The following is a 21,206-nucleotide window of genomic DNA, read 5'->3' on the forward strand; positions in this document are numbered from 1 at the left end:
CACCTTAATTTGATCGAAGTGTTTTAATAGTTTTACTTAACAAATTCTCAACTTAAACCTTGTACTTCTTGAACTTTTTAAGTGTTTTAGACTTCAACCATATCTCGTTTCTCTGGAATAGCCTATAAATAGGCAGAACTTTGAACATGGTTCCAATTTTTTTGGGGTTAGTCACTAGTATATGTGTTAGATGCCCCAAAACCTTGAGGTTCCATAAATTAATTTTACAACCTCTCCATAACTCAAAATGTGTTTGAAAAACACCTTTTAACGGAACTTGGTTCAAAAGATAAGCTACAATCTCCACTGAACATCCCTAGGACGAGTTAGGTAATGAATCATAACTCATCATCGACTAGATCATGTCTAAAGAATTTGTTTCTCCTTTATGATACACCATTTTGTTGATGTGTATCATATGCTGAAAGTAGGGATGTGATTCAATGTTCTATCAAATAGTCCTATAATCTTAAATCCATATACTTTTCACCTTAATTTGATCGAAGTGTTTTAATAGTTTTACTTCAAATTCTCAACTTCAACCTTGTATTCCTTGAACTTTTTAAGTGTTTCAGAATTTTATTCTATTAGGTAAACATACCATAAAAGTGATGAAATATTCATACCCCCATTTTGCCTTAACATCCATCCGACCACAAAGGTATAGATGTACAAGTTCTAAAGGTTCTTTGGCTCTCTAACCTTTTGCAGTAAAAGGTCTTTTAGTCATTTTGCCTTTAAGACATGACTCATATACAAGTAAAGAATTTTCTTTTAACTCACTTAGAAGTTAATTCTTGACCAACCTCTCAATCCTATTGAAATTTATGCGATCTAATCTTAGATGCCAAATATGCGCATTTTCTTTAGGAGAAACCTTTTGTCTTTTATTTTGTGTTGTTGTAGTTTTGACCTAAGCATGTATAAATTACTTTCTAATGTCGCAGAACATATCTCAATCCAATCTTTGAAAATAAACGCTTTATTTACATTAAACGAGATTGAATATAATAGTTCTATCGGACGTGAAACATAAATTAAGTTCCTCTTAATGGTAGAAAAATATATACATTGTCTAACAATAAGCATGATTTCTGAAACGGTAATTTTAAGCTCCCCACTACAACAGAAGAGACGACCTGCCTTGTCCCGACTCGCATGGTCATCTCTCTAGCCTCAATCTACCTTAAGGAACTAATTCCTTGTAATGAAGAAGAGATGTAATTAATGGCCCCTGAATCAACTATCCAAGCTGCATCTAAAGGCTTTTGAATACCCATAATGGAAGCACGTGAATGAAATTAAGTCCCAATTTACATTTTGCAGAACAATACACAATAGAGGACAGAAACATGGATTAACCAAATTTAATTAGGCATGTTATTCTCTGTGAAAACTAGAGGAAATATAGGACATTGGTGAATTTACCCTTGAAAAACGAAGTCTACAGTAAGATCATGAATCCTTCTCATTGTCATGACAATTTGACCATAACGAAATAAGATCTTCTTTGGGCACAACCATGAGGGTTTCCTCTGTTGGAACATAAAGAATGCATGCACAACGGAAGTAAGGATCGATAACATTCTAATTATATAAAAAACAAGAATAAGCATGCATAAAGGGTTAGAAATTACAACCTTTGTAGAATCCACCACAATCTTCCTCTCCCGAGCTCGATCAACACCACCAGTGGTAAATCCTCGCTTTCATATCCAAGATAGATGAATTGTTTGTTCCAAATAACATGAGGCTTTAGATGATCCAAATAGAAAATTAGCAATTACGGGGGAGATGAATGCTCTAAAAAAATGGAACTTGGGAAATAGTAGAATTTCCTAAAAATGAGAAATCAATGGGTTGTAAATGTTCACCATAAAATTTAATGTTGATGGTAGTATTGAGAGATATAAGACCAGATTAATAGCTAAAGGATTCAATCAGACATACGGAATTGATGATCAGGAAACATTGACTCTTATTGCTATTAACTCTATTGGAGTTTTTTTCTATCTCTTGCAGTTAATTTAGATTGGTCACTTTACCAACTTGACATGAAAAATGCCCTTCTAAATGGCGATCTTGAGGAAAAGGTGTTTATAAGTTTATCACCAGGTTTTGAAAAGGACCTTGGCTATAAAAAAATCTCAAATTAATGAAATCTCTTTATGGCCTTAATCAGTCCACAAGAGCTTAGTTTGAATGTCTTGGAAAAGTTGTGTCCAGTTATCGATTTCTTCAAAGTTAAGCAGATCATATGTTATTTTATAAATAATTGAAGAATAATAAATTCTCAATTTTGATTGTTTATTTAGATAATATTATTCTCAGGTGATGATGCAGCAAGTTTAATTGATCTCAAGAAAAAATTGGCATGCGAGTCTCAAATTAAGGACCTGGAAATGTTGAAATATTTCCTAGAAATGGAGTTTGCAAGATTTAAAAAAAGAGATCTTTGTTAAACAGAGAAAGTATGTTCTTGACTTACTTGAAGAAACATGATTACTTGGTAGCAAGATTGCAGAAATTCCTATTGAATCTAATATAAAGCTTCTATTAGCAAAAACAGAAGAAATAAAAGATAAAGAATGATATCAGAGACTTGTTGGTAGATTAATTTATCTGTCTCATATACAACTTGATATTGCATATGTTGTGAGCATGGTTAGTCAATTTATGCATACTTTTGGACTGAATCATTTTGAAGAGGTTTTTGAAACGGTCTCCTGAAAAAGGTATTATATTTAAAAGGAATAATCACTTCCAAATAGAAGTCTACACTGATGCATTAGGTTGAAAGTGCTACAGATAGAAGATCTACATCTAATTATAGTTCCTTTGTTGGAGAAAATTTGGTTACTTGGAGAAGTAAAAAAACAAAATGTGGTGGCTAATATTGGACTTAGGAAATATGCAACAGAAGAAGACAAGATCATTAAGCATTCTAATTCATTAATTTTAGCTTTAAATTCAGTATGCTCATAAACTAAAAAAAGGTTTCAACACTAACCTTTGAAGTACCTCTTGAATCACAAATTCCAACTGCAATCCTCCATTCCTTTGGATGTGAACCACCATAAGGTCTTCCCTACTATCTCTTGGTGCCTTATATTGAGTTGTGGGACTCAAAATAACTTTGAATTAGGAAAATGGACGAGAAAGGTTTTCTGGTTTTCAATAGATGAAGACCACTTCTTCAAACAGATTTTTTTAACAAAAATCTTTTCAATGCAGGTTCGATTTCCACTCCAATTTGTTTTATTTATTACATGACTTTCATGAAAATGGATTTCTTACATGAATTACACCTCTTACTTGGTGGAACTAGGTGGATTTTAATGACTAAGATGGTTAGGAACTCTTAGTGGAAATATCCCAGTGAGTTTTCCAAATTCCAATGTTCTTTATTTTTTAAAGTTGGAAACAAATTTCAAAATTATAATTCAATTTCAGTTTTTATTTTAACAATTAAAACTGAAATTATATTAATTTTACAAAAATTAATTCAAAATTAACTTTTCTAATAATATTAATAATTAATAATTAATTAAACAATTTAATTAATTCAATTAATTTAATATCAAATATTAAATTAATTTAACACCAATTCCACCTCATTCATGTTTTTAATATTTAAATCATATTTAAATATTATTCGATTCTCCAATTCCGTTTAATCCTAAAATTAAACGTGTAATCATATCACATATAATTACTAATTTCCTTAATTCTAATTTGAACGATTCAAATCAACTTATCATGCTACTCTAAGGCTAATCCGTTTGTGAGCTAGTAAGGGGCTAGTGGATCTATAGATCATGGGCTCCAACGATCCGAGATTAATTGACTAAACTCTTTACATCAAATTAATCCTCATTCGTTAACTATTGGGTCACTCCACTGAAGCCCAAAGTTGCACTTCTCTCACTATAAATATATTGTGTCCACTTGATTTAACTATGATTAGTAAGTTAACCCTTCACAAGTTGTTCATAATAACAGTGGGGTCAAATGGATGTTTTACCCCCGAGATTACCTCTATTCCTAAAACAGGAAGGAGTAAATTGCATCTTGCACCCTATGTCCCAAGCTATTACCCGATCTTACCCCTAAAATGGGAGGCTTATTTAGTCGGCACTGTTGAGCCAACCCTCATCCATGCAAATCTAAGAATAATCCGGAATAAACAGGAGTTCTAGTTAGCTCAAGATTCAGGTTTAGTTACCTAGGTTATCGTTGTGAAATGGTCAGTCTTAAACAGTAAATAGTGTTATATAGTAAGAGTGACTTATTTCATGATCCGATCTTGTGCAAACTCATTGCACAGGACGGCCTCACTCCTCATGTCATCACATGTACAAATCAAGATCACTTCGTCTGTAGCACTTTATAACTCATTGTAACAACTTTAGAGTGGGTCGCATCCGATAATATTACCAAAATAAGGCACCCAACCTTATTCATATACTATAGATCATTTAGACTATTTACTCGAATTTGATCCAATACTATGTCTCCACATAAAATTCAAGTACTCATATAATATTCATAGATCGTTTATGTATTGGATTTATTTCTAAAAAAAAATAAGCAATTAATATATTCAATAAAACTTTATTGAATCAAACTTCAATAACAACTTTATTGAATTTATCAGAAAAAGTTTATTATTTACAAACCACGAGTTTTTAAACTTAAAATTCAACAACTAGAAGTAGCGTTAAAAAAGAGTTTAGAGCCTTAACTCAGGGAATTTTTTAAGGTATATGGATCAAAAGAATACTTGACGAGTTGAAAATTTCCTTAATTACGCCTATACAGATTTATTGTAACAATAAAGTTGCCATTCCTATTGCCCATAATCCAATTCTACATGATGGAACTAAGCATATCGAGGATGATAAACATTTTATTAAAGAGAAGATTGAAGCAGGAACAATATGTATTCCTTATCTTTTTACATCAAAGCAAATTGTTAATGTGCCAACTAAAGACCTTAAAAAAAAACAATTTAATAGATTGATTGACAAGCTAGCTATGGAAGACATCTTCTATAGTGTCCCTAAATTTTCAGTAATAAACTAGGGATCATTATCTAAATTTAACATAAACTCACTTATATTTTAGGAAAAAAAAATTTAGCAGCACAACAATGCTACCATAACATAACTAAATTTTTATCGGCACCTGTTTCAAAAGAATCCACTCCCAATGATATTTAAGACAATATGTCCTCAACAGAATTGCCCCAATTTCCAGAACAAAAATGCTCAAATAACTACTTAATAAGATTTAGGAAAACTTACCAAACTAAAAAAATTTAAACTTATATAAAATTCAAACATAATAAACCAGCCAAGACCTATTAGAAGTTCTCAACTCCAACAACCTAAAACAACTTGAAACTATAGCAAGTTCCACAAGCTAGAAACAAACTCATATCGAAAATAAACCAAAAATGACATAATCCTAATTTTTTTCAGTCTTCCTCCTCCACATCACCAAGGTTGCAATGCTCGTCGATACTTACAAAACCTAGTGGAGGGTCAGTACACTGTACTGGTAAATAGCCCATACCTGAAGGGCTACCAAATAGCATACATACATTTCAAAGATACACATCAACAGTAATATCGGTCACATCATGCTAAACTCATGAATTATTTCATTATATACAAAGCATACATAATTTTAAATCGAACTCTTCATTCATGCTAAACCCCCCAACCTAACGTCACAACTTTCTAAATGAAATCCTTGAGAATGAATTATACACATCAACAATAATATCGATCACATCATGCTAAACTCGTGAATTATATCATTATATACAAAGCATACATAATTTTAAACCAGACTCTTCATTCACGCTCAACAACCCAACCTGACGTTGCAACTTTCGAAATGAAATCCTCCAGACATGTTGACCCTTGACCATATTTAGGATCCTATTGCTTTTTATGGTGCTCATCGTTCAACCCTTAGCCGTACCTGAGACCTTGAACTGTACATTGTCCCTTAACCATACTCAAGGCCACGATGTCCTCTATAGCACTCAACATTCGCCCTCAGCCTTATATAAGGCTCAAACATCTCATCGACCCTTAAACATACTTAAGGCCTTGACATTCTATACAACACTCGATGTCCAACCCTTAGCAATACCTAAGGCCTCGAACTACTTGTTGACCCTTAACCGTACTTAAGGCCTCAACTTTCTCTACAACACTTAATGTCTGACCCTTAGCCATACCTAAGGCCTCAAACTACTCGTCAACACTTAATCGTACTTAAGGTCTTGACGTTACTATACTTAATGTTTGACCCTTGGCCGTACCTAAGGCCTCGAACCTCTTGTCAATCCTTAACCATAATCAAGGCCCAACACTTTTCTAAATCCAATGGTTACATCACTTCTCATCCAATTTTCCTTTATGAGCACAGTTCTCAATCTATTTACTACACTAACTCACCATATTGTATAAGTCCTATACATACTTCTAAATCATGTCTTATGCCAAAATTTACATAAAATAATATGCTCATAACATTCACTATGTACACATTCAAACATCTCGTAACATAGTTATATCAATAGAGCCACATAATAGTATGTCAACATGATATACATATTCAAAACAACACTACAAGCATCCAAGCATGTCCAACCATATTAGAAACATATCACAGATTTCAGAATATCATGTCATATTTATACATGTATGTAACATAAATAAATCACACAACATGCTAACACACAAGCAAACAGACCTAACAGGTAGAATTCTATTTACCTAAGCATCACAATGTTTCTAACTAATCAAAAAGTTCCCGAAATAATAGAAACAAGACTCCAAAGTTACAACTTTGTTCAAATCCCTAGTCGAAAGCTCAAATAGTGTTTGAAACAAGAAAACTTACTCAAATCGACCTTAAACCTCAATTTGAACACTTCGCATCAAGCGTAAATCGCATTAAAAGAGTACTTAAGAATTATTGACTAATTTACATCATCTAAATTTAATTTGAAAGGCTTTAAATAAAGTTCTAGAACCTAAAACTCACCAAAAAGATTTGGGCTCTTGTTGAAATGTGTTCAAATAGCCCCGAAACTATTTCGAATCTAAAATTAAGAGTTTCCAAATGTTAGAGAGACCAATATAAAGAACCTTAATTTAGTTCGAAAAGGAATTTAGAGCACTAAACCCGCTGAAACTTACCTAAAAGAGCCTGAATCCTTGCTGATTGGTATCCGAGTAGACTTAATTCTACAAATTCAGAGTCGTTAGGAAGTGGATATTTCAATCTCGATGTCAAAAAGGAATGGGTAGGTGTCAAACATTGTCAAAATAGGAAAAAAAAAAAGAGTGCTGCTACAACGTCGTCGAAGGGTGCGAACATCGTGGGTTGGTCAGAGCTCAAGGTCCTACGTTCTGTTTGCGTGCAGGTAGGTTGCGGCATCGTGGTTGCAGTTGTCAAATGAGGGAGGCACCGTCGTCGCTCGTTGTTCTTCGCTGGAGTCACGCGTTGGGGATCGCCGGATAAGAAGGAAAAAAAAGATGTGTCGGTCACTATCTGACCGACGTCGAAGTGTGTGTTGGCCAATTGAAGCAAAACAAAAGAAGGGGGTTTGGCCTACTTTTTTGTCGGGAAAGGGAAAGGGGGAGAGTGAGAATAAAAAAAAAAAGGTGAGGAGGAAAAATAACATTATCAAGTTTTCATTTTTTAAAACTAGTACCTTTTTTAAAATTTGTTAAACTAGTTTTTCTCGGTCCAGACAAAATCGATCACCAAGATTTAGATTAGAACATTAACTTTTTCTAACTTATCGATTATTTTGGACATTCTCGGTGAAATCGGGCAATATTAACACCGCGGTTCTATTAATTTTTCAAAATTTTATATAATCTTTCCAAATCTTATACTAAATCTTATATCTTTTTAGATTTTCTCCATTTCAACTATTTTTTACCAAATCTTATATACAAATTTTACATAATTTTTCAAATTTGTATCCTAAATATTGTTTCCACAATTAAATGAATTTCCAAATTTCCAAATGAATTTACCAATTATAATTTTTTAGATGGATCTCAATTGCACTGTGAACATCAAATTTTGCGAATAAAAAAACTTAAGATTTGGGAAAATATAAAGAATCTTAGTGTTAATCTACCTAAGATTTCAGCTATATAGAATCTTAGTGTTACTTTTGTCAAGGATACATCAGATCCTTTATATCTCCCAAATAATTTGATCTTTAGGCTGAAAGATTTGAAAAATTAGGTAAGATTTGATATAAATTTTGGAAGGATTTGATAGAATATCGGTGTTAACGGCTCAAGATTTCCCTGAGAAAGCCAAAACGATGGATAAGATAGAAAAAGTTATTTTTTTATGTAAATCTTGTTGGTCAATATCGGGCGAGATGGACTAAGAAAAAAATTATTATAACGAGTTTTCAAAAAATGTGCTAGTTTTGAAAGATGAAAACTTAAGGAGACTATTTTTGAAATTTCCTAAACTAAATGGTGGCTAGTGAAGGGAATCAAATTCTCATGGAAGCGTGAAATCGTCTTGCATTTTGTTTTTTAGTTTTTAAGGAAACAAAAACAACAAAGAAAACATAAATAGATAAAGCAACAAACCTTAGTCGAATCAACTCTTCAAGTTTTCCTCTCTGTCTTCTCACGACCGTTTCTTCAATGAACAAAGGACACCATCGCAAGTGCAACCTTGTTATTCTCTAGGAATCCAAGGGTAGAAAAGTGGTCTCTATCACCTTGGAGAAAGAAGAATAATAGAGAATGATTGAGACGAAAAAATTTGATAGAAAATTTAGATTGGAGGGTAGGGTATTTCACAATGAAATTTTATCCCCTAAATTGATCATAAAGAGATATTTGTATGGCGAAGGGTTTACCCTTCTCCAAGTCTTTCCCAATGTACCCTTAAGCCCAATTAATTAAATAATACTTATTCAATTAATTAGCATACCAGTTACATAATCATATATATTAAATCCAATTTAATATATATACATATAATTAATTAATTAATTAATAAACATCGTAGGTTCATTTGTCTTCATCTCTCAAAATTAATTAATTAATTCTTCCTTAATCTAATTCATAAGAATTCAATTCAAATATTTCTCTCTTAAGTACAGATCACGTTTATAATTGACCATATCATATCAATGTCATTAATATGTTATTCCATCAATTGAATTGAAAAATTCATATCATTCCTCTTATCTATGAGATTAATTAATTAAACTCTTTAATTAAATTAATAAATTTTATTAACTACCGGTCACCCCACTAAAGACCAATAGGTGCACCCTTAGCACTGTAGGTATATTTCTATGTCCATGGATATAACTAATCAACAGTGAGTCGACATTTCACAAATCACTCATAACTATAGCTGGGTCAAATTACCGTTTACACCTATAGTTACCTCTAACTCTGTAAGTACGATTAATTCCTCTAATGAACAAACAGTTTATAGTTCAACTATAAATTAATATCTCTTGGACCAGTGAGATGTTGAAGCCTTAATGTTCAAGATCCGAAATCAACTATTAAAGGAGCAATTTATCTATTTTCCCTAAAGATGGGAATGAGTGAATTCCATCTTGTGTAGTTGTGTTCCTAGCTCCCTACTTGGACAGATCCCCAAAATGGTAGGCTTATTGAGTCGACTAACAAGGCCACTCCACCTATGAAAATCACAGGATTGCCCTCATAAACAAGAGTTCACAACTTAATCAGGATTAAGGTCAAATCACCTATGATCATCCTAGTGAAATGTAAGTCTCTTCTACTAGCAGTGTTATATAGAAAGACTATTCATTTTGTGGTCCTGTCTTATACAAACTCTTTGTATAAAATGATGTGAATTCAACTATTGAACCATTGCATGTACCTAAAGGTTCAATTACAATAAGCAAGACAAAGAAGATTCAAGAGGCATCCACACTACATCTTTAAAAACAAATTCACAAGAACCGACAAATAATTTTGAGGCCAAAGTTTTATATAATGTTAGTTCAATGAGTCAAGAAGAGAATGGCATGAAGATATCACAGGAAAAGTCCTATAGTTTGGAAGATGATACAGTGATAAAAAAAAAAGTGTGCAGATTTTGTGAAGAAAATGTTGTCAAGTGTGCACTGCATGGGGAAATGTGATGTCAAACCTTGTCAAACGTGCATATCTATTTTTTCGCCTTCTAGAGGAGATATTTAAGGCAATTGAAAACTTTCTACATTCCTAGTTTTGCATTTTGACTTATAATTTAGTATGCAATTAAGTTTCAAGTTTCTAGGTGTTATTTACTACAATTTGCAATTAATTGTATTTGAATGATTTTTGAGTTTCTTGGTCTATCCACGACCATTTGACCTATAAAATAGTTTGTAATATTCTTCAAAACAAAGAGGATCGATAGTAAAAAGCTTGTACTTATTCAACCCTTTGGTGTTATCTTTTTCTTTCAAATCTTGCTTTAGATTTGATATTTAAATCAATTCATTGTATTAGTTTTGATCAAACTAATTCTGGAATGAGTTGTTTTAGGATTTAAGAGTGACCATTATAGATTCTAAGTTTGATCTAAGTTAGCTTTCTTTGTGAGTGTTTTCAAGGATTCTAGAAGGACCTCTAGCTTTGCATCCAACAAGCATCGCGGGCACTTATCATAAAATACCCTCACTTTCATGTCTCCACATGAACGATCAGGATCTGATCATTTGTAGCACTTTACAACAATTGTGAAATCTACAAAGCGATTCTATTCATAGTGTCACCAGGATATGGTACCCAACCTTATCCATCTACTACAAACCATTTAGGTTATCACTTAAACATGATCTAAAATAACATTGAATCTTAGTTTATTGAATTGAACAAATGCAGTCTAAACGTCAATAAGATACCTCTTGTTTTATTAGATATTTGATTTGTTTTTACAAACTACAAGACATATGAGATTTAGGACATCAACTCCAATAGCTAGAATTTCTTCCCTTAAAAAAAAAAAGATACCTTTCATTTTCTTTTCTTTAAAAATAAAAATGCTCCAATTAAAAAAAAAAAAAAAAAAAAGAAGGAAAAACTTAAAAGATTTTATTTATGTCCAAATATCTCAAATTTTCTTAAGACAAACTTATTTTTAAAAAATATTACAAATTACCCAAAGTGAAGCCTTAAAAGATTCGGGAAAATTTTTAGTAATAAAATCTAAAATCTTGAAATTAAAGAGTTTAATTAAAAAGTTTATTTTTCCTAAATTTTACATTAATTTAATTTAACTAATTTATAAGATGAAAGTGAAATTATTTCAAATTAGAATCAACAACTAAGGAGTCTCATTAATTTATAATTAATGGATCAAAAGGGATTTAAAATCATGCTTTATTCTAAAATAAGCCTAGTTTTATATGCAGGGCGTTACATCTTCAAATCAACTTGAGGGGAGTGTTGGAATTTCTATATTTGTATATAAATATTAATTTGTCAAATATTTATTATTTATTGTATTTATTCTTTCCATATTTATAAGAGGTATTTCTCCTATATTCAGACCTAAATTACACATTCAACAAAAAAAAAAAAGATTATTTCAATTTAAGTGTCTAGCAGTGTTAAAGTTTGTTTTGACTTTTGTTTGGTAAGTTCTCGTGGGTTGATATTTACGATACTCATCAACATTTGACATAAATTTATTGATACCCACTGTGTTTTAGAGGTTAGATTGAGATTTGAAGTGTTGTAAGTCGTTTACCAATAGACTCGAAATGGTCGTGCTATTTTAGAAATTTTTTTGACAAATCGTCTTTAGAATCCAGCGTGCCCTAAGAAGCTTTGCACAGCCTTCACGCTGGTTGGAGATGGAAGTTTTTCTATTGCTTCAATTTTTTCTTTGTCCACCTCCAACCCATCCCGGGAGACCTTATGTCCCAACACTATGCCCTCCTTCACTATGAAATGGCATTTTTCCCAGTTAAGCACCAGATTCGTATCTTCACATCTCTTCAAAATATTCTCTAAGTTGGCTAGGCAGACTTCATAAGTGTTTCCATAAACGGAGAAGTCATCCATAAATATTTCCATAGAGTCCTTGGGATAATCTGAAAAGATGGCCATCATGCACCTTTAGAACGTGTTTGGTGCATTGCAAAGGCCAAACGGCATGCGCCGAAAAGCAAATGTCCTATATGGGTAGGTGAATATGATCTTGTCTTGATCTTCTAGAGCTATCATGATTTGGTCGTATCCGGCATAACCATCCAGGAAGCAGTAGAAGTCATTCCCTGCTAGTTGGTCTAGCATTTGGTCAATGAATGGTAGAGGGAAATGATCTTTCTTCGTGGCCACATTCAGCTTGCGGTAGTCCATGCAAATGCACCATCCAGTGATGGTTCTTTGTGGTATTAATTCGTTGTGTTCATTCGAGACTACCGTCATGCCGCCCTTCTTCGGCACACACTGCACGGGGCTGACCTACGTGCTATCTGCTATAGGATAGATCATGCCCACATCTAGCCATTTGATAATCTTCTTCTTGACGACCTTCTTCATCACAAGGTTGAGTCTGTGTTGATGTTCAATTGTTGCTTTATGGTCATCTTCAAGACGAATGTGGTGCATGCAATATGCGGGGTTAATTCCTCTAATGTCAGTGAGCGTCCAGCCAATTGCTCGCACATGCTTCCTGAGAATGCACATCAACGCATTCTTCTGATCTTCGTTGAGCATAGATGAAATGATAACTGGCAGCTTCTCATTCTGCCCCAAAAATGCGTACTTTAAATAGGTTGGTAGGGTCTTCAATTCAAGTGTTGGTGGCTCCACTAGGGAAGGTTGCATTGTTTTTCTTTAATCTGTTTCTTTTGGCTCTACTTCTTGCTTCATGATCATTTCTTCTTCTTTTCTTGTTTTTGTTATGATCGCATTGCAGGCAGCAACGGATGCGCTAGCATCCTCTTCTTCATTCTCTTCATCAAACTTTTCTTCTTCAATCGAATTTTGGTCATCATTAGAGTCATGCAGGTCTTCTTCATCTAGAAACTTCATGGCACAAATTATATTAAACTTGAGCTTCTGTCCGTTGATACTCAAAGTGATTTCCCCTTTATGCACATCAATTTGAGCATGACCCGTTGATAGAAAAGGTTGCCCCAGAATGATGGGCACATCTTTGTCAGTCTCGTAGTCTAAAATGATGAAGTCAGCTGATAGGATAAATTTGTCAATGGTGATCAGCACATGCTTCACCTTTCCCTCTGGATGAACCAAAGATCTATCGGCCAGCTGGAGAGTCACTGTTGTGGGCACAAGTTGCCCCATATTTAATTGTCTAAAGATTGACAGAGGCATCAAATTTATGTTGGCCCCCAAGTCACACAGGGCTTGCTCGATGTATAGTCCTCCTATGGAGCAAGGAATGGTAAAGCTCCTAGGATCGCTCATCTTCAGTGGAATTATTGATTTTGAACTTTGCTTTAATGCTACCATGGCAAATTTTCCAGCTCCCCTCTTCTTAGTTACCATATCCTTCAAAAACTTTGCATAGGCGGGCATTTCCTCAATCGCTTCACTGAAAGGAATATTAACATGTAATTGCTTTAACATAGATAAGAAGTGTTTTTACTATACCTCTTCGTTCTTTTTCTTCCTTAGTCTCTGTGGGAAAGGAGGTAACTAAACTTTCACAGTTCCCATTTCAGGCTTTGAGGTCGACGCAACCTCCGGTTCTGCTGCTTCTTCTTCTTTTTCTTCTTCTTGCGTCATCGCAATATCAGGTTCAGCCGCAATGGAAGTTGTTCTACTAAGCTTCTTCTTCAACCTGACATTGATCTTTACATGATCCCCCCGAGTTGCGTGGAAGTTCAGTTGAACTTGGCAGAGCCCTTTGCGGTCTACTCTTCAGCTCACTCACAATCTGACCCATCTATAATTCGAGATTGCAGATGGACGTGGCCTTAATTCGAGATTGCAGATGGACGTGGCCTAACTTTGAAGCACGGTCTCATTTTTCTCTATGTATTGCTTCAATAGGCTCTCCAAAGAAGAGGATTGCGGTGGTTGTGAGCTACTTGTTTAGTTGCTCGTTTGACCGTTGTTGCGAGGGAAGAATCTTGGTGGCCCTTCTTTCTACGCCACAGGTTGGAAATTTTGTTGTTGATTCTTCCAAGCAAAATTGGGGTGGTTTCTCCACCCGGGGTTGTAGGTATTCGAAAAAGGGTTATTTTTTTAAAAAGTATACAGATTGTGGATTTTGTGGGCAATCTTCCATCGCATGCCCATCACCGCAAGTCGCACACCTTGAGGTGTTTTGATTGATTGCGTTGATTTGTCCAGTTTGTGGTGTTGGGCTGCTTATCGCAATTCCTTGGATTAAATTTATCATTGCGGTCATCTGGTTTTGTAGTGAAGCAATAGCACCATCATTTGCGTCAGTGTCTTTGAGTCTCAATCTCTGGTCACTCTCCCTCCAATCTTCATGGTTCTTAGAGATGTGATCCAAGATATTCTTTGCCTCGTCATATGTTTTATGAAGCAGACCACTTGTGGCTGCCGTATTGGTAGTAGTCTGCAAAGTGAGATTCAAACCATGATAGAAAATCTCTATTTGAAGGCAGTCTGGCAACCCATTATGTGGACAGTCCCGGACCAACCTCTTAAACCTCGCCTAAGCATCGCCGAACGATTCGTCCATGTCTTGTTCAAAATTTGTGATAAGTTTCCTTCGTCTGGCATTCTCGGTAGGTGGAAAATACTTCTTCATAAATTTCTCCACTACCTGTTCCCAAGAAGTGATCTCTCCTGGCTCGAGGGAATATGCTCATTTTCTAGCCTGATCACAAAGAGAAAATGGGAACAACGTTAGTCGAACTTCTTCAGAAGAGATGTTTAGGAACACAAAAGTATTGCAGATTTCAATAAAACTTTAGAGGTGGGCGTGCGGGTCTTCGCCACGCCTTCCTTCGAATTGACCTGCAGTCTGGATTATCTACAGCATCACTGGCTTCATTTCGAATCGATTTCTGTCGAGGGAAGGCCTCATGATTCCTGGGGAGAAATCATAGAGGTTTGGCAATGCATAGTCCCTAATGGGCCTATTGTGATCATTTGCCAACAGAATTGGATTCGCCATGGCATTGTTATCATTTGATGCTCCATTTCTAGGTTGCTTCGCCATCTCTTCTTTATCTGACTGTGGTTGTTGTTGGCGGTCTCTCAATCTCCTTCTAAATGTCCTCTCAATCTCTGGGTCGTAATTTGCCAAAGATTGAGAGTCTGCAAAAAAATCAGAAAAATTACCGTTAGCACTCTATTTTACCGAAGTCCCCGGCAAGGGCGCCAAAAACTTGATGCTTGATTTTATGAAGTGGAAATGTGGATGATATGCATTAATGAATTTTCCTTGTGCACTCAAGTTTCCCCAGCGAAATCCAAGTGTAAATTTCTCTGAGTTTCCTGGTAAGTCCAGGGTCGAACACAGGGACTTATGAAAACAGATTGCGTTGATAATTTTTATGAAAACCTTGCGATAACCAAGTAAATAAATTGTTGGTATGTTGTTTGATTGCATTGACAAGAAATAAATAAACAAATGCGGCGAAATTGAGAAAAGACAGTTGCGTGATAGATGCAATGAGTATGCGATGAACAAGTTAAGAAGATCTTTAGCTAGCATTACTTGGGAATGCATCAGACTACGCGATCATGTTACAACCATGAACAGCAAGTCATTTTCCAATGCAAATGCGATTCTCCTAAGTCTAGGACACATGTGTTGAATGCAAAATGTCCATAGAGCTTATCCTTAAGTCTCTACTCTTGTCCTATGCGATGATGCAAAATGCATAAAAGCAAGGTGACTGCATACAATCATATCCTATCTCTAGGATGCATGCGATGTGTTGATAACAAATAGTGCTCATTCCTAAGCTCTTATCTCTTGTTTATGTGTTCTAATCTGGCTCTTTCGAGTCTAGATTCTAACCTAACCTTCCCAAGTCTAGATCCTGTCCTTGGACTACCTTCCCGAGTATCTCTAATGGACGAATGAAGCATACATAATACAAGATAATCGCAAAGACTGAAGATTCCCTAGTTGTGCTAGCTAAATGCTTCTCAACACATTCAACTGATTTAGTTACTCATGCGTGAATAATAGAGAGTGAACAGATATAGAGAAGGAAATTCCATTCTTATAAATGAGTTGAGTACAAAATGACAATGGAAGTTAAAGGTAGAGAGCCTGGTAGCAATTCCTTGCTGACCGAGGCTTTTACATTGCAATCTCTATTCAATTCTAAAATTGTTCCTACTTCTGCAGGCATTGGCCCTCTCTCTATCCTTGGAGCTTTCTGCGCTCTCCCAAGCTTAACGGAACGATCTGCCGGCACAACTTCCTCCCTCGCGTCTGCCTTAAAATGAAAGAAAACTATGAACAAAGACGTGCGAACTGAAATATGAAATCTCTAATTGTTGAACCCCTTCTCTAAAGAATGCCCTTGGTATTTATAGACATCCAAGGTGAACGGCGGCTTCTCTCTCGTGATTGTACAGATGGAACGACTTTAATTCCTGACTAATGCGTCGAATATTTGTCATCGAAAAGCTTAATGTACTTTGTGACCGTTATTGGCTGTCAACTTAATTCGGATTCGACTGTCGTCAGCTTTTTATCCCATCGCGATTAATTAGTCTTTCACCCAGATGCGCTCGCCATGTTGCGCTGACCAAGTTGTGACGATCCTTCTTGGGCGAACGTTTGTGAACAAAATCATCGTAAAAACTTGCGGTGAAGTTGTGCTCGACCAATGATTTCTTATGATCGCAATTCTTGCATTGCGTCAATGCATATTCTGCACAAAAATATAAAAATCAACTGTTCTAATGCGATAAACGCATGTGACTGCAATATTAAGATACTGATACTTAATGGACGTAAATTAACATATTTCATCAACGCAATCCAACATTGTTTAAGAACTTAACACTATGATAACGTGCATTTCTACCCATTATCAGCGTCTTCTGTGTTGTATGATTTTTCACCAAGGATCATATATCCAACGTCGGATGGGACAAGATTTAAATGAAATCTATAATGCTACAAATGCTTCAAACAGCTGGCCAGTTTGAAGGTGCTCGTGGAAAAAACCCTCATGCCCACATGAAACGCTTCCTGGAGACGTGCAATTCTTTTGTGATTCCTGGAATCACCCCAGAATCTATCAGGCTATCCTTATTCCCATATTCTCCACGTGACGATACAAAGCAATGAGTGAGTTCTTTAGAGCCTGGGGAGATAAAGACTTGGGAAAAGTTAGTGGAAAAATTCATGCAAAAAAACTTCCCACCCACCACTAATGTAAGAAGACGGAGAGAAATAATGAACTTTGAGCAAGAAGAAATCGAAACTTTGAGTGCCGCATGGGAGCGCTTCAAAGGACTGGTCAATAACTATCCCCATCACAGATTACCTTTAACTGTCCAGATGAAAACCTTTTATGGAGAATTGACAGAGCATCTCAAATGGTAGCCGACGTAGCTGCAGCTGGCGGTATCATGGATAAATCTTACAACGAAGCTAAGAAAATACTAGACCGCATTGTAAAGCATAATATGGAATGGGTAGATAATACTTATGACGCAAAAGCAGATAGGAGAAGACGCTCTCAGAATGTAAACTCTGTTGATTCTAATGCAATAGCCACGCTTTCTGCACAAGTGGCTACCATGACAAATCTTTTGCAGAATATATCACTGTGGAACACATCAAACACACAAAAGGTAAATCAGGTGGAAACATTCGTACAGCCCATGGTTAGCTATGTAGGTTGTGGAGATCCTCATTCCTACACCGACTGCCCGCAGAACCCGTAGTCAGTCTGCGGATTCTTTGGGGGGGGGGGGGGGGGGGTCACCAATAGGAGCAACACCAGCTAGGGGTAAATCAGCAACATAGGTAGGGACCGCCGCCTAGATTCTAGCCATCTCAGCAGCCACACCAATAATCCTTCAATAAAGGAGGTCATGCATTGAGTTCAGCTTCTCTGCTTGAAAACCTCTTAAAGGAATATATCGCCTAGAATTACGCATTGCTAAAAAGCCAAGCGTCATCCATTAGTAGTCTGGAGATACAAGTGGGGCAAATCGCTAGTGAGCTGGAGAATCAACCGCCAGGAGTCCTGCCCAGCAATACAAAAGCCCTAGGAAATAGTAACGGAAAAGAGCAATGTCATGTGGTGACATTACAAAGCGGCAGAACTCTTGTGGAAATAATAGTGAACCCAAGAAACAACAATCCTTCAACTGAGCACACAACACGCCCAAAAGCATTTGAAGATCAAGAAGAACGAATGCCTGAATCTACAAGTCATTCCAACCCGACCACGTCTAACGTAGAAGCACCTATGGTGTAGCTGAAGGCACCATTTCCCAGACGCATGCTAAAGAAGAATCATGAGCAGCAGTTCAAGCGTTTTCTTGAACTTTTAAGGCAACTGCACATTAATATCCCACTTATAGAAGCCTTAGAATAAATGCCTAAGTATGTAAAATTTTTTAAGGATATTTTGACGAAAAAAAGAAGAGTTAGCGAGACAGAAGTAATTGCTTTAACACAAGAGTACAATGCTTTAGTCAGCAACAACTTACCCTGCTCATCCTAAAGCTGTTTTCAATGGTTGAGCACTTCGTTCATGAGCAGGAAGCTTAACGATCCCATGCTCAATCGGAGGGTTAGATGCGGAACATGTGTTGTGTGATCTAGGAGCAAGCATCAACCTCATGCCTCTCTCAATTTTCAAGAAATTAGGAATTGGTGAAGCGCAAACCACTTCTGTAACGCTTCAACTCACTGATAGAATAATCACATATCCTGAAGGAAAGATTGAGGATGTTCTAGTGAAAGTTGATAAGTTCATATTCCTAGCGGATCTCATCATCCTTGATTATGAACTAGACAAGGATGTGTCAATCATTCTTGGACGCCCCTTTATTGCCACTAGGAAAGTGCTAATAGACATACATAAGGGAGAATTAACCATGCACGTAGTTAACCAAGAAATGAAATTTAATGTGTTAAACGCATTAAAATTTTCTAATGATGAACAATGTCAACTTAGCAACTCAATAGAATTGCCTGAAGATGAAGAAGCGGACCAAGTTTATGGTCCTTGTGTTGGGAGAAACCATGAAGAAATTTGAGCCACTAAGTCTAAGTGAGCGGCAGACTAAGCCAACGCGTCCATCATTGTAGGAACCACCAGAACTAGAATTGAAACCTTTACTTGACCACCTTAAATATGCTTTACTTGGATTAAATAACACTTTACCTGTAATTATTTCAGCTAATCTTTCTAAGCCTAATGAATGCTCTCTTTTGCAGATGTTACAAAGACACATGTGGGCAATAGGATGGATGCTAGCTGACATCCGTGGCATCAACCCATCGTAATGCATGCATAAGATTAGGCTAGAAGAGGGAAAGACTGGATTAATTGAGCCTCAACGTAGGCAATATCCCTAATGAAGGAAGTGGTGAAGAAAGAAATCATTAAATGGCTGGATGCAGAAGTAATATATCCTATCTTTGATAGCAGCTGGGTGAGCCCAGTTCAATGTATCCCTAAAAAGGGAGGCACTACAGTGATAGTTAACAACAATAACAAACTCATCCCTTCAATAACTGTCACAGGCTGGCGCATCTGCATGGATTATAGGAAACTCAATGCGGCAACCAAGAAGGACCACTTCCCTCTCCTCTTCAAAGACCAAATGCTTGAACGATTAGTCAGAAAAGACTTTTACTGATTTCTAGGTGGATACACTGGATACAACCAAATTCTTATCGACCCGAAAGATCAAGAGAATACGACATTCACATGCCCATTGTGAACATTCGCGTTCAGACGTATGCCTTTCGGACTGTGCAACGTACCAAGAACGTTCCAAAGATGCATGATGGCAATTTCTTCAGACTTCCTTGAACAGACCGTTGAAGTTTTCATGGATGACTTCTCATTTTTTGGAGACTCCTTTCAATCTTGCTTAGACAACCTAGAGGTCGTCCTTGCGCGATGCGAGGAAACGAATCTTGTGCTTAATTAGGAAAATGTAACTTTATGGTGACTGAAGGTGTTGTTTTAGGTCACAAGGTGTCTAAGGTCGGACTAAAAGCCGATGAAGCCAAAATTGATGTCATAGCTAAACTTCCCCTGCCTGTAAATGTGAAAGCATTACGAAGTTTTCTAGGACATGCAGGCTTCTACAGAAGGTTCATAAAAAGGTTTTCTCAGATTACGCGTCCTCTGAGCACACTACTAGAAGTGAACCGTCCTATGTATTTGATAACGATAGCCTCGACACATTTGAAACATTGAAGTATGCGTTAACGATAGCTCCGATATTAATAGCACCGGACTGGACGCAGCCCTTTATTCTGATGTGCGACACAAGCGATGTTGCAGTTGAAACCATGTTGGGGCAAAAGAAAGGAAACTTGATACACCCCATCTCCTATACATCAAAGACTCTAAATGACTCTCAGGAGCTTTACACGACTATTGAAAAGGAAATGTTGGCAGTAGTGTTTGGAATTGAAAAATTCAGATCTTATCTAGTTGGTGCGTCAACAACCATTTACACAGATCACTCTGCCATTAAATTTCTGATGAGCAAGAAGGATGCAAAACCGAGGTTAATTAGATAAGTGTTGCTCTTGCAAGAATTTGACATTGACATCAAGAACAGAAGAGGGACTGAAAATCAGGTGGCTGATCACCTGTCGAGGTTAGAAAATCAAGAGATACAAGACAAACAAGCTGAAATCAGGGATGTGTTCCCTGATGAATGTTTATTAAAAGTTGAAGATAGGGAACCGTGGTACGCAGACATTGTTAATTACTTAACCACCAAATAATTCCCTGAGCACTTCAACTCTCAACAGAAGAAATGGCTTGTACACGATAGCAAATTCTATTTTTGGGATGAACCGTTTCTTTACAAACAAGGTCTCGTCTCCATCATGCGTCAGTGCATTCTAGAAGTAGAGACACAACGCATCCTAGTTGAGTGCCATGACTCTTCTTACGGAGGTCATTTTGGAGGACAAAGAACTGTTGCAAAGGTTCTCCAAAGTGGCTATTTCTGGCCCACCTTCAAAGACTCAAAGGAGTA

General features: G+C 36.2%; 1 long non-coding RNA gene and 1 other non-coding gene across 6 annotated transcripts; both read right to left on the bottom strand.

The window, feature by feature from the left end:
• Positions 1-1,026: 1,026 nt before the first annotated feature.
• Positions 1,027-7,680, bottom strand: LOC120091850 (uncharacterized). Of its 5 annotated transcripts, XR_016525411.1 has the most exons (4): positions 7,221-7,680; positions 3,011-7,123; positions 1,641-1,753; positions 1,027-1,535 (listed from the first exon to the last, which is right to left on the bottom strand). It is a non-coding gene; the product is annotated as an uncharacterized LOC120091850 (long non-coding RNA). The 5 variants fall into 5 exon arrangements; XR_016525409.1 differs by having other exon boundaries at positions 1,641-7,123; XR_005485851.2 differs by having other exon boundaries at positions 3,011-7,680.
• A 9,720-nt stretch (positions 7,681-17,400) lies between these two features.
• On the bottom strand, positions 17,401-17,504 carry LOC120070395 (small nucleolar RNA R71). The gene has a single exon (XR_005479890.1). It is a non-coding gene; the product is annotated as a small nucleolar RNA R71 (small nucleolar RNA).
• Between the last annotated feature and the right edge of the window lie 3,702 nt (positions 17,505-21,206).

The sequence above is a fragment of the Benincasa hispida genome, chromosome 1 (genome assembly GCF_027475165.1).
Source record: "Benincasa hispida cultivar pf3 chromosome 1, pf3_genome.v1.1, whole genome shotgun sequence".
Lineage (NCBI taxonomy): Eukaryota > Viridiplantae > Streptophyta > Magnoliopsida > Cucurbitales > Cucurbitaceae > Benincasa > Benincasa hispida.